Source organism: Aethalodelphis obliquidens, unplaced genomic scaffold, assembly GCF_003676395.1.
Source record: "Aethalodelphis obliquidens isolate GAN/ISIS:26980383/991018 unplaced genomic scaffold, ASM367639v1 scaffold3, whole genome shotgun sequence".
NCBI classification, from domain to species: domain Eukaryota; kingdom Metazoa; phylum Chordata; class Mammalia; order Artiodactyla; family Delphinidae; genus Aethalodelphis; species Aethalodelphis obliquidens.
In genome coordinates, this window is record NW_020837947.1 from 72,231,571 (window position 1) to 72,244,049 (window position 12,479).

Here is a 12,479-nt window from a genome sequence, read left to right on the forward strand (position 1 = left end):
TGGCAGGTGGATTCTTAACCACTGCACCACCAGAAAAGTCCCTGCATTGAATCTTTAGATTGTTTTGGGTAGTATGGTCATTTTAACAATATTGATTCTTCCAGTCCGAGAATACAGTGTATCTTTCCATCTGTTTGTGTTGTCTTCAATTTCTTTGTGTCTTACAGTTTTAGGGGTACAGGTCTTTTTGCCTCCTTAGATAGGTTGATTCCTAGGTATTTTATGGTAAAATCACATCAAAAAGAATATGATTTAAGTCAAAATTTCTTGCTGATGGGATGTGGGGATTCATTGGAAAGGAGCATTTTCTGTGATAGAAATGTTCCATGTCTTTATTGGGGTTGTGATAATACAGATGTACCTATTTGTGAAAACTCATTGAGGTATGCACCAAGGTCTGTGCGTTTAACGTGTATGTAAATATCAATTAAAGAAAATTTTAAAAGACCAAAATACTATGAAAATATGGGCAAAAAACCTGGACAATTCACAAGAATGATATTTAAACCATTCATAATAAAAGAAATGCAAATTAAAACTCCACTGAGCAACTTCTCATTTATCAGATTGGCAAAAATTTTAAATCTTGATATTATACTCTGACAGTAAGTATGTGGGAGACCAGTTAGTTTTATACACTGTTATGGTGAGGAATTTGGCAATATCTAGCTCATGTACATATGTGTTTACCCTTTAATCTAGCACTCTCACTTCTAGCAATGTATCCATTTTAGTCTGTTAAGGCTGCTACAAAAAAGTACCACAGACTGGCTGGCTTATAAATAGAGATTTATTTCTATTTTCTCACAGTGGTGAAGATGGGTAGTCCAAGATCAAGGTGCCAGCATGGCTGAGTGAAGGTGGACTTCTCATACCCTCACTTGGTGGAAGGGGCTATAGAGCTCTTTTTTTTTTAAGAATAAAAGTCCCATGCATAAGGGTCCTATTCTCATGAATTACAACATGTGAATTTTGGGGGGACACAGACATGCAGACAGGCAATATTCATGAGACACACCTCTAATAATAAAATACATGTACAATAGGTCATTCATTGCACCATTACTTATAGTTGCAAAGTACTGGAAATGACCTAAATGCCCAAACACACGAAGTTGAATAAAATATGGTACAAATAATTGAATACTGTGCAGCTTTAAAAAATTAAAGATCTCTATGATATAGAGTGATTTCAAAGATATATTGGTACATTAAAAAAATACCAATAGACTCCTGGTTTCAGGCTCTGCATGCAAGGAGCTTGGAATCATGGCTTCATCCTAATAAGAAGTATAAGCTTGAATAGATTGGAAAATCAAGAACTCTACTTGGGGATCCATAAGAGGTGAGGACACAGGACAAACTGCTGCCCCCAAGTTTGGAGAGACAGGTAAATACAGGCATCACAGCTTTCCCAGAGCAGACAGTCATGTGTGAAAACCAGTGAGGCAATCAGCGCTGAGGTAGAAAACCTGACCTATAACCGCTGAATTGCTGGAAGCTCCGTGTGATAACTCAGAGTTAAAACTTAGGGGGACCCAGTCATGAGGGGCTCCCACAATATTGTGAGATTCACCTCCAGGAGCTTGACCAGGTTCCCACAGTAGATATTGGAGAAAAACTCCCTTGAGCCTCCTGCAGGCCAGGGGAAAAGGAATCATTTTACAATATACCAGAGCACTTTCTTCTTAACAAGGCCTGCTCTCAGGTGAAACCAATTAACCAGAGCCTAATTTCTGGGAATTATCAAAGGCTAACTGACCTGGGGTGGGGAGGGAGAAGGGAAATACCCAGTTCTAGTAGCTCTAGCCATTATGTTCCACCTGAGGTGGGGGGGTGGTTCTGAGAAACTCTTATGAAATTCACAGTCCAGAGGCATAGGCATACAAGACTGAGACCTAATCACAGGACTATAGAACTCTTCCCCTCCCTACAACTTATCATCACTTTACTGAAGGCTCATTCACAGCAGTTCCTCTTACCTGGTCCGTACTGTTGGCTATCAAAAAATTGCAAGGAACATCAGAAGTCCAAACACACAACTTGAGGAGACAGAGCAGGCATCAGAACCAGACACAGCAGGGATGTTGGAATTATCAGACCAGGAATTTAAAACTTTAAAGATTCAACTGAAATTAATTTAAAATTTAATATGCTAAGTTCTCCAATGGACAAAGTAGACAGCATGCAAAACCAGATGGGCTCCGTAAGTAGAGAGATGGAAATCCTAAGAGCCAAAAAGAAATGTTAGAAAAAACCCACTGTAACAGAAATGAAGAATGCCTTTGATGGGCTTATTAGCAGATTGGATATGGCTGAGGAAAGAAGCTCTGAGCTAGAGGATATATTAATAGAACCCACAACAACCAAAAAGCAAAGGGAATAAAGACTAGAATGCAGAATATCCAAAAACTGTGCGAAAACTGCAAAACGTGTATAACGTGTAATGGGAGTACTAGAAGGAGAAAACAGAATATTTAAAATAATGACTGAAAATTCCTTAAGTTAATGTCAGATACCAAACCACAGATCTAAGAAGTTTAGAAAACACCTAACAGGATAAATACCACAAAGACTACACCTAGGCATATGATTTTTAAACTACAGAAAGTCAAAGGTAAAGAAAATTATAACCTCAAAGAAGCTAGATGAAAAAACACCTTACATACGGAAGAACAAAGATAAGAATTACAACCAATTTCGCTTCACAAAGTCTTAATACAAAATTATACATATAGTATGCTGCTTTTTGGTTAAAAAAAGGAAATAAAAATATGTGTATTTGCTTTTGCAAAAGAGAACACAGGAAGTATAAACTAGAAATGAATGGAATTGCTTACCTTCAAGGGTGGAGTATGGGGGAAAGGAGTAAAAGGGATACAGGAGGGAGGGAAACTTCTCTGAGTATACTATTGTACTTTAGAGTTTTGACTTTTGGACTCATACTAATATATTGTATATTCAACAAATAAGCTTAAATCAATCAACATGGGAGAAAAATATCCTAAAACTGAATGTAAGCAGAAACAAGTGAGCCCACCTGCACTTCAAATAAATAACATAATCATAATGAACCCATTACTTTGATTTATATACCCTCAGTTTTAAGGGCAAAAAAAAAAAGTGGGAACCAATCTTTTTAAGATTTTTTAAAATAGTGGTGTGAATATGGCAATTCTGAAACTCACACGATTGTACTGTAGGACTGAGAAAGTGAGCAAACATAGTGAGAGTGTCGGGAGTCAAGGTCTTGCTGTGAAATAAGGGAGATACAAATATGGACAGGGAGGCAAGGTAGAATTAGATGTGGGGTTGGATTGGAATTAAGGAAATTTATATAAACTCCTGATCACCCCACCCATAAGCCTGCAACCCTTGAAGTTGCCCAGCCCTGAGACCAAAGAAGGAGCTTGGAGTCAGCGACAGAGACACTCACGATTTACTGAACAGGGTATCTTACATGTCAGAAGTGAAGGTCCTGGAGTGGTGCCTCTCTGTGTGCAGTGGCCGACTGCAGGCAGAACATGCAGCAATCTTCATTACTAGTGGAGGGAGGAGGCTACCATTTATAGCGGGAACTGATGTCTGGTTGGCTCCTCAGTTACCAGGGAAACCAGTGGCTGGGGCAGGGGTCAAGCATTATAGGCAGTTACTAATTAAGCCCTATAATTAAGAGGATTGGCTAGTCCTGTGGGTGAAGCTGGGACTGGTTGAATAGGGGGTGTACAGAGAGCAAGAGAACAGTCATCTTGAGTGGCCTGCATATCTATCTATCTATCTATCTATTTACCTATTTATCCTTAGAAGCGATGACACCAGAGTTGCAGTGAACAAACCTCGACTCCAGGTCCTGGTTTCTAAATATCATTTTTCACTAAAAGGAACACAGGTGGCTTGGAGAAATGGCTGAATGGCTGAGTCCAGGGTTGGGGCAGGAAGGGTTCAAGATGAATCTGGAACATCTTGTGGTAACTGAAAGTAAGAAAGTCAGAAATGATGGGGTCATGTCCCCAAAGACATAGGAGCCACTTTGAGCCAAATCTGGGACAATCTGAGCATCAGTGGATTATTACCTATTGAATAAATTAAGCATCTCTGAGGTCATACTGATAACAAATAGCTAATTAGGTAAGTATGGTAGATGGGAAAACTGTTTGTGAGAATAGAATGCTAACTAGTAAACATAAAAAGAATGGTGGTGCATGACAGTCTCAAATTGTACAGATGTCCAAGGGTTATAAGTAGACTGAGTCTCTACCTTTCTGCTGGGACCAATCACAACCTCCGGTATCCTTCTACCAATACCCCACCTGGCTTTCTGTTCCAGCCACAAAACAAGGACACTTTCATTTTCACCCGCCAACCCAGACCAAGTGATTCTCATTTAAGCCAAGTGAGGACACAGGTAATTACCACTGATTAAACCTTGGAATCTCCTGGAAAACTTGTGCCTCTAACAGCATCTGGGCTCCAGCCTCAGAGATTCCAGTTTAATTGGCCTGGGGTGAGGTGCAGGTGCCAGCATTTTTAAAAAGGTTGCCAGATGATTCTTTTGCGTAGCCAGGTTGAGAACTACGGGAATCAAAAACCATAGAGATTTCAGCATAGAAAACAAAGCATGAGAATTCATCAATATTCAAGATCTTACCTTGCTACATAAAATATCCAAATTTTTATCCTATCTGGGTGTTTAGTTCCAACCAGTTTCCTATGTGACTACATCTGCTATGGAAAGGAAGATAGAGGTTTGACCTTTACCCCGATGAGTCAGGGAAACTTCTGGTTTGGGGAGGACTAAATGCCTTCAGAATTAGATGCTCCTTTAAGCATTTTGTGGTATTCCCACCTACTCCCTTTTTCAGGAAGGTCAGTAATTGGGAATACCACAAAATGATTTCTAGGTCATCTTTCCCTTTACTGGCAAAGCCACTTAAAAAAAATAAGTGTGTGAGTGAGTCAAGGAAGGAGAAAGGAAAACAGTGACTAAATTATATTGTTGCCCTACCTTGGTCTGCATATCGGTTTGGCTTGTGTATTCCTGATTTCCAGGTCAAAATGTTTTCTTCACATTTTTACAGGGAGCACTGAGGGCTGGGAAGCGTCAGAGGGTTTTTTAATGGGACAGCTTCGATGATGTGATTTAAAAAAAATTCCTTGGTACTAAATTGTAATCAGTATTAAATTGATGGCATGGATAATGGAAAAACAATTTTATGGATTTTCAAACCCAGTGTCTCTTCAACTCACACGCAATCAAGTTTAAAACCTCTAAAGTTAATCTTCATGAACTGTTCACCAGGAAAACTGCTGTGAACTGCCGTCAGGGTTGATGTGGTTGCTAGTGGAAAAAAGGAAGACAATGTAACTGGTGAAAAGGGAGGCTGCTTTTTGCATCTGTGTAGTCAACAGGTGAAGTCTTGTCCTACTTACTACCAGTAGCTATCATCTAACTTCTTTATAAATTTCTATCTTCATCCCTCCGTCTTCAGAACTGTTGGAGGGAGATCCATGTGAGTGAGCAGAGGTGGAAGGGGTTGTCACCTCAAAATGCTTCTATCTATTTAGATCTAAAATATGGCCCATCATTTAAAAAAAGGCACAAGCCTTGTATTCTGGAAATTACTTTTTCTGTCTGCTGACTACCTTCTTAGCCTCTATACCTGTTCCCAGTTTGCATACTTTCCATTTCTTCTCTCCATCTGGGGAAATTTTCCCGTCCTACACTTATTACACTTCCTACTTTTCCCATGAAGTCCTCCTAGACCATTTTAGCTGTCATTGCTCCTGCAGTCACCTGAAGCTTTTGCAGAACACACCCCAAAATTTCGAACAAATTCTGCTTTTAGTGCTTGAGGCTACTTCACAGGCATGTCTTGTCTTTCTAACAAAACATTAAGCTTTGTTAAACTTTAAGCTGCTTCAAGAAAGGAATAGCTTATACTCCTGAATCTCCCCCAGCATCAAGCACAGCACCGACCATATTTTAGGTTAAGACCTTAGTTAATGATGAACTGAAACAAATACTGTATGCTAACACATATATATGGAATCTAGAAAAAAAAAAGGTTATGAAGAACCTAGGGGCAGGCCAGGAATAAAGACGCCAATGTAGAGAATGACTTGAGGACATGGGGAGGGGGAAGGGTAAGCTGGGACAAAGTGAGAGAGTGGCATGGACATATATACACTACCAAATGTAAAATAGATAGCTAGTGGGAAGCAGCCACATAGCACAGGGAGATCAGCTCCGGTGCTTTGTGACCACCTAGAGGGGTGGGATAGAGACACAAGAGGGAGGAGATATGGGGATATATGTATATGTATAGCTGATTCACTTTGTTGTAAAGCAGAAACTAACACACCATTGTAAAGCAATTGTACTCCAATAAAGATGTTAAAAAAAAAGATGAACTAACCTTGAGTTACAGAGATTTTGCATAATAAATTATGCAAATTATTTGACTGTGGTGTTTCCTTTTGGGACCTTGACTGATACAAAATGATATCATATTTTAGGTGTAAAAAGGGACGTAGCCATTTTGAAAATGCTATGACTTTTTCTTTTGTGAAGCCAAGAATCCTTTTGTAAAATGGAGAATCACCTTCTAATTTATCATTTAAGCAATGTCAATAATTTTTGAGTTTTTTGTCATGACACTTTTTTATATTTTTAAAAAAGATAAAAAATTATATTAAATTTTTTTAATCTTTTTGTTGAAGTATAGTTGATTTACAATGTTTTAGGTATATAGCAAAGTGATTCAGCTATACATATATATTCTTTTTCAGATTGTTTTCCATTATAGGTTATTACAAGATATTGAATATAGTTCCCTGTGCTATACAGTAGATCCTTGTTGTCTATTTTATATATATATTACTCTGTATCTGTCAATCCCAAATTCCAAATTTATCCCAACTCCCCTTCCCCTTTGGTAACCATAAGTTTGTTTTCTACATCTGTGAGTCGATTTCTGTTTTGTAAATAAGTTCATTTGTATCATTTTTTTAGATCCCACATATAAGTGATACCACATGATATTTATTATCATGACATTTCTACATAGAACTAAGGAAAATGAAAATGTTAAAACCATGGAAAAGGATGCAGTTCACAAATGGCAGTTTTCTGATGCTGTCTGATCACAGGTTTTGATGTGTCTGGGTTTGGTGGTCAGTTTATGAGTAGTTCAGTCCTCAGTTTCCCTCACTCCCTCAGTCTCAGAGCTTTTCTTTCTTCCTCCCTTGGCTTCCCCAAGGACCGGGTTGCATTCGAGCTCTGAGTGGGTATTGTGGACATCAGACTCTGGAACCCCTTTTGGTCTGAATGAGTCATTACGGTTTCCACCCTCAGAGAATTAGTCCCCGGTGGTCTAGTTGCTCTCTGTTCGATGACCTTTTATGGCATTGCTCTGTATGCTTCTTTAAATGATTTAAGTCTTCTGAAATTTCTTCCTTGAGTGTTTCCCAATTCATTCAAAACCTCAGAAAAGATTCTGATCTATTACGTTGAGTAACCATGTCTGCTTAACTAAGTATAACCCCTAAAATAACAGAAAAATGGGTACTGTGTATGATTCAGAAATTTATGAAGATAGAAGATTATAAATTTTTCCAGCAGTCTAAGTCTTAGATGATTGTCAGGGCTTGCATGCAGAACAGCTGGAATTCGTATTAAGTCCGTGATCTGCAGCTGAATCGGACATTGAGGTGAGCTCATGGAGGACCATGTGCCAATTTTAAGGTTGTACATACTTTCTGTGTAGCTTCCTAAGATTTCTTTACACATAGTGCTGCTGGTTTAGCACGCTTTGTCCTTTGCAGACATCTTACTAATCCATGTAACAAGTGAAGGCCAAAAAGAAACTGTCACCTGAGAGACCAAGGCTCTAGGTGGAGCTGACTTTCCTCCATGACAGCTGAAGACTGACAGAGCTAACAGGCAATGAGACGGATGCATGCCTTCAACTTGGGGATCAGGAAGGGGTGACGGAGAGGCTTAGGCATCAAGTCTCCCGCCTTGAGCATCTGCAATATTATCCAGTGACATTTTCTGACACTGAGATTGTCAGAGGCAAGGATACTGGACAGTGTTGCTGGTGAGGGAACCTGAGCACGTTCTCCCTTGTCTCCATCAGAGAGCTGTCTAGAGTCCCACGAGAGGACCAACTTCTGGGTTTAGGGCAGCCCGTTCCCATTTTCGGACTCCTTTAACTATTGGGAAATGTTCCTTTACACTTGGTATTTACATTTATTGTATTCAAATTTTCCTTTTGCATGTCTCCTTGAAACTTTTGCCCAGTTTATTTGAGAAACTTTGAGGACATTCTGGTATGCATCTCAACTTGGCGGATAGAACCCCTAAGGTGATAGGAAAAGGAGATCTTGAGTAAGACTTGACAGCTTGGGAAAGTAGAAGGATTATACATTTTATAAATTGTCATAAGTAGTATATTTTGCTACGTAACCAACTTGATTTACTTATTTATGCCCCACCTCAATTTACAAATGATTTTACATCACAGCTTATATCACACATACATAAAATTCAATGATAATATAAAAATAGAAATAGAAACCCAAGACCAAGGGGAAGGAAAATACAAATATGCCACCCTTACAGAGTAACAGAATTGCTAGGATAGGGCTTCAGGTTCAACCCTTGGTCAAAAAGGTGAATGTAACCAATTAACGGTTCTCTTAGAGAAGAGGAAACAAAACAGTTCTTCAGCAGAGGCAAAGCTTTGTTTCACACGGAGATTAAAAGAGACTCACTCAAGGACTCTACATAGTGACTCAGTAATATAGTGACTCTATATAAGACTTAGTAATGCTGAGTCTTTTTTTTTGTGTGTGGTACGCGGGCCTCTCACTGTTGTGGCCTCTCCCGTTGCGGAGCACAGGCTCCGGTAATGCTGAGTCTTATAATAATCTATGTCCTCAACAAAGGTTCTAGAGTAAACAAGGACTTTTTTTTTTAAATGGTTGTTACTCAAAGCAGCCTTTGATGAAAGCTAGCACGTTAACGTGAGCACCTGTGAAGTTATTCTGAAAGGAGCTAGACTTCACCAAGTGCTTAATTATATAATCTTTTGGAGGTAAAACTTGATTCAAAAATAGTATTCATAGCTTCTTAAATTTTTTTTAACATTTTGAAAATAATACATGTATAGACATGCACAGGTAAGTCAAATGATCCTGAACCATATAAAGAACTTGCCCGCGTCACCTCCTCTCCAGTTAATCCTGTGCCCCAGAAGTAGTCACATTGCTCTTTACTTCTTTTGGAATTGACTGTTCTAGTTTAAAATTACACTTTAATTTCTTGGTTTATCAACTTTAGATTATATCTATTAACCCAGTGATTTATGAGAAATTAAAAGACCTTTAACCCGTCTATCTTTCCTTCTGTTTCCTAAATGTGTTAGTTATATTATTATTTGCAGTTTTTTTCTGGTACTTGTCTTTAGGGCTGTATTTCAATATATAAATTCTACAGAGCACCTATTAACTGCACACAGAGGAGAGTTTTAGCACACTTCCATTTCCACCTCATGCCCTTGGTCCTGATTCTATTTATTATACTGTTTTTACACTGTCAAGGGTTATAATATTTCCATTATATTCTGTAATTATATTGTCTTTCATTTTCTATATATGGTTTCTAAATGTTGAAACTGGCAAATAACATTTAATATATATTAAATTATATATATGTATTTGTGTGTGTGTGTGTGTATATATATATATATATATATATATATATATATTACTATATATATCACTATATCACCGTATATGTAATGTGTCACTTTGGAAGCATGTAGTGTGATTAAACCCACAGAAAAGGAAATGCAAGTTTTTAAACAAACAAACACCTTCCCAATTGAGTTCCTTAAAGGAGATTATTTTAAGCACCAAGGTTAAATTGGTTTTCTTTCTAGCTTTGGTCTTTCCTTAGTCATACATACATGCGACTCTTTCCTCTTTTCCTCACTTCTATGCTCATTCTCAAGTAGATGGTTCTGAGAAAATCACAGCCTGAAGACTTCCACAAGCTCCCATCACTGCATCTATGCACTCCCCGCATCTCCATCCACATAAGTAACCTTTGCTCCTTTTATACTGCTCCGAGCCAAGCCCAGCTCCTCTCATTCTGCCTCCAATCCCATCCCCTTTTGCATATGCAAGCACACTGCTCCAGCAATTCCCCTTTTCATTCCTACTTCATCAATTTAATTTCCCCCTCTTGAGATATATGTATACGTATAGCTAATTCACTTTGCTGTACAGCAGAAATCAACACAACGTTGTAAAGCAACTATACTCCAATAAAAATTAATAAAAAAAATTTCCCCCTCTCTACTGGATCTTCCCATGAGCCTTCAAAGAGGATGTTATATTTCATAACAACAAAAAATTCTTTCCTGACCTCACTTTCTCCTCCAGCTACCCTTTATGTCTTCCTTGCTTGTCTAGTAAGAAAACTCTAAAGATTGACTAATACTCACTGCCGCCAATATCTTCCCAAGTTTCCACAGAACCACTCTTATCTAGATCACTAATTACATTCATGTTGCCAAATCCAGTGGTCAACTTACTTGTCCTGTCAGCAGTTTTGATCACTGTTTCTTCCCTTAAACATGTTCTCTTTTTTGGCTTCCATGACATGATACTCCCTTGAATTTCTGCCTATTTCTGTGGTTGCTACTTCTCAGATTTGTTTGCTCCTTTCTTCTCATCTCTCTGACCTCTAAATGTTAGTACATCCCAGAACCCAGTTCTTAGATCTCTTCCCTTTGTCCATCTCTACTCACTTTGGAACCTTATCCAGCCTCATGTTTTTAAATAACATTTCTACCTTGATGATTCATATGTATGTATGTGTATGTTTATATACGTATATATGTATTATATAAAAATAGCTCTCTTTCTCTCTCTTGTATCCTCTCCTGAAGCCAGACTTGTTTATCCAACTTCCTTCTCTATAACTCCACATGTATATCTAATTTCAAACCCAACATGTTCAAAACTGAAATCTTGGTCTTCTCCTCCATGTCTGTTTCTTTCAGCCTTCTTCATCTGAGGCAATGGCAGTTCTATCTGCTAGTTTCTCAGGTCAAAAATGTTGGAGTCACACTTGAGTCCTGTTAGCTTTACCTCCACAATGTACCTAGAACATGAACCCTTTCCACCCCCTCCTCTGCTACTACCCTGGTCTGACCCTCTCTCATACATCTCTTGTTTCCCTGAACCTTCCCTTCATCCCCTTCAGTTTATTTCCAGTACATCAGCTCAAGTGATAGATCATGTCACCCCCTCTGCCTGAAACTCTTCAGTAACTTCCTATTTTACTCAGTAAAAACTGATGTTTACCAATGGCCTCATAGGTCCCATGTAATTTGTCTCCTATTACCTCTTCTCCTTGTTTACTCTACTCCAGCCACAATGGCCTCCTTGGTGGTCCTAGAGCACAATGAGCATGCTCTTGCCTCAGGGCCTTTGCACATGATGAACACCGCCCTCCCCCACCCCCCAATGCTCTACCCCAGACATCTGAATGGCTAACCCCTTACCTCTTCCAGGTCTTGACTGAGATGTTGCTTTCACAGTGAGGCTGCCCTGATAAAACTACTTAAAGTTGCAACCCTGCAATATTCCCTATCCTTGCTGGATAGCTATCTAACAGTCTAAATATTTCACTTATTTACCTTGTTCCTTATCTGTTTCCCTCTTACTAGAATGTGGGCTCCACATGGGAAAGGATTTTTGTCTTTTCTATTTATTGCTGCAGAAAATTCTTATTTTTTGAGACAATTTGTATTCCCAACTAGAAGCTGTTTTTCTTTATATCTTTGATTAATTGATTTTTTTAAGAGTACGTATCTAGGTTTATCTCTTGAAATCCCTTCTCCTCCACTTGGTTGTTGGTGGCTCTTTCATATTTGATGATCTGTTTTTGTCTCTAGTGCAGAGAAGTTTTCTTCTACCATTTCTCTTCTTTCTTTTTTCCCCTCCTTCTACATAGTCCCTGGAATCTCTTTCTCAGACACCCTTTGGTCATATGCCATGTCTTTTAACTTCTCTCTCATATCTTCCATTGCTTTAAATTTCCTCCCTTTTGGGAGATTGCCTTGATTTACCTTTCAGCTCACTGACTTCAGCTGTGTGTATTTTATCATGCAGTTCTTTCACTGCCTTTTTGAAAATATATTTTTAATAACATAAATCTCTTTCTTGTTCTCTAATTGCTCTATTTTACATAGTAGTTTGTTATGATAAAAATAACATTCCCAAATGTCTCTGAAGATACTAATTCAGATTTTTGAAAAGACCTCTTCTGTTGTTTACCCCATGGTTAGTTACTTTATAATTTCATTTTAGCCTCTCATTTTAATGCTGTTAGTTTTCCTTACCTTTCCTGATAAGCCTTTATGGACCACACGTATTTAACATAGGTGGCTGACAGGTATTTCCCC

At 38.5% G+C, this 12,479-nt stretch overlaps 1 long non-coding RNA gene across 1 annotated transcript in view; it reads right to left on the reverse strand.

Annotated features, from left to right (window-relative positions):
- Window positions 1-7,022: 7,022 nt before the first annotated feature.
- Window positions 7,023-12,479, reverse strand: part of LOC113612118 (uncharacterized) — a 148,146-nt gene continuing 142,689 nt past the window's right edge. Inside the window, exons 6-7 of the long non-coding RNA XR_003429731.1 lie at window positions 12,417-12,478; window positions 7,023-8,361 (exon numbers count right to left, since the gene is read on the reverse strand). This is a non-coding gene — a long non-coding RNA (uncharacterized LOC113612118). The remainder of the gene's footprint in view (window positions 8,362-12,416; window position 12,479) is intronic.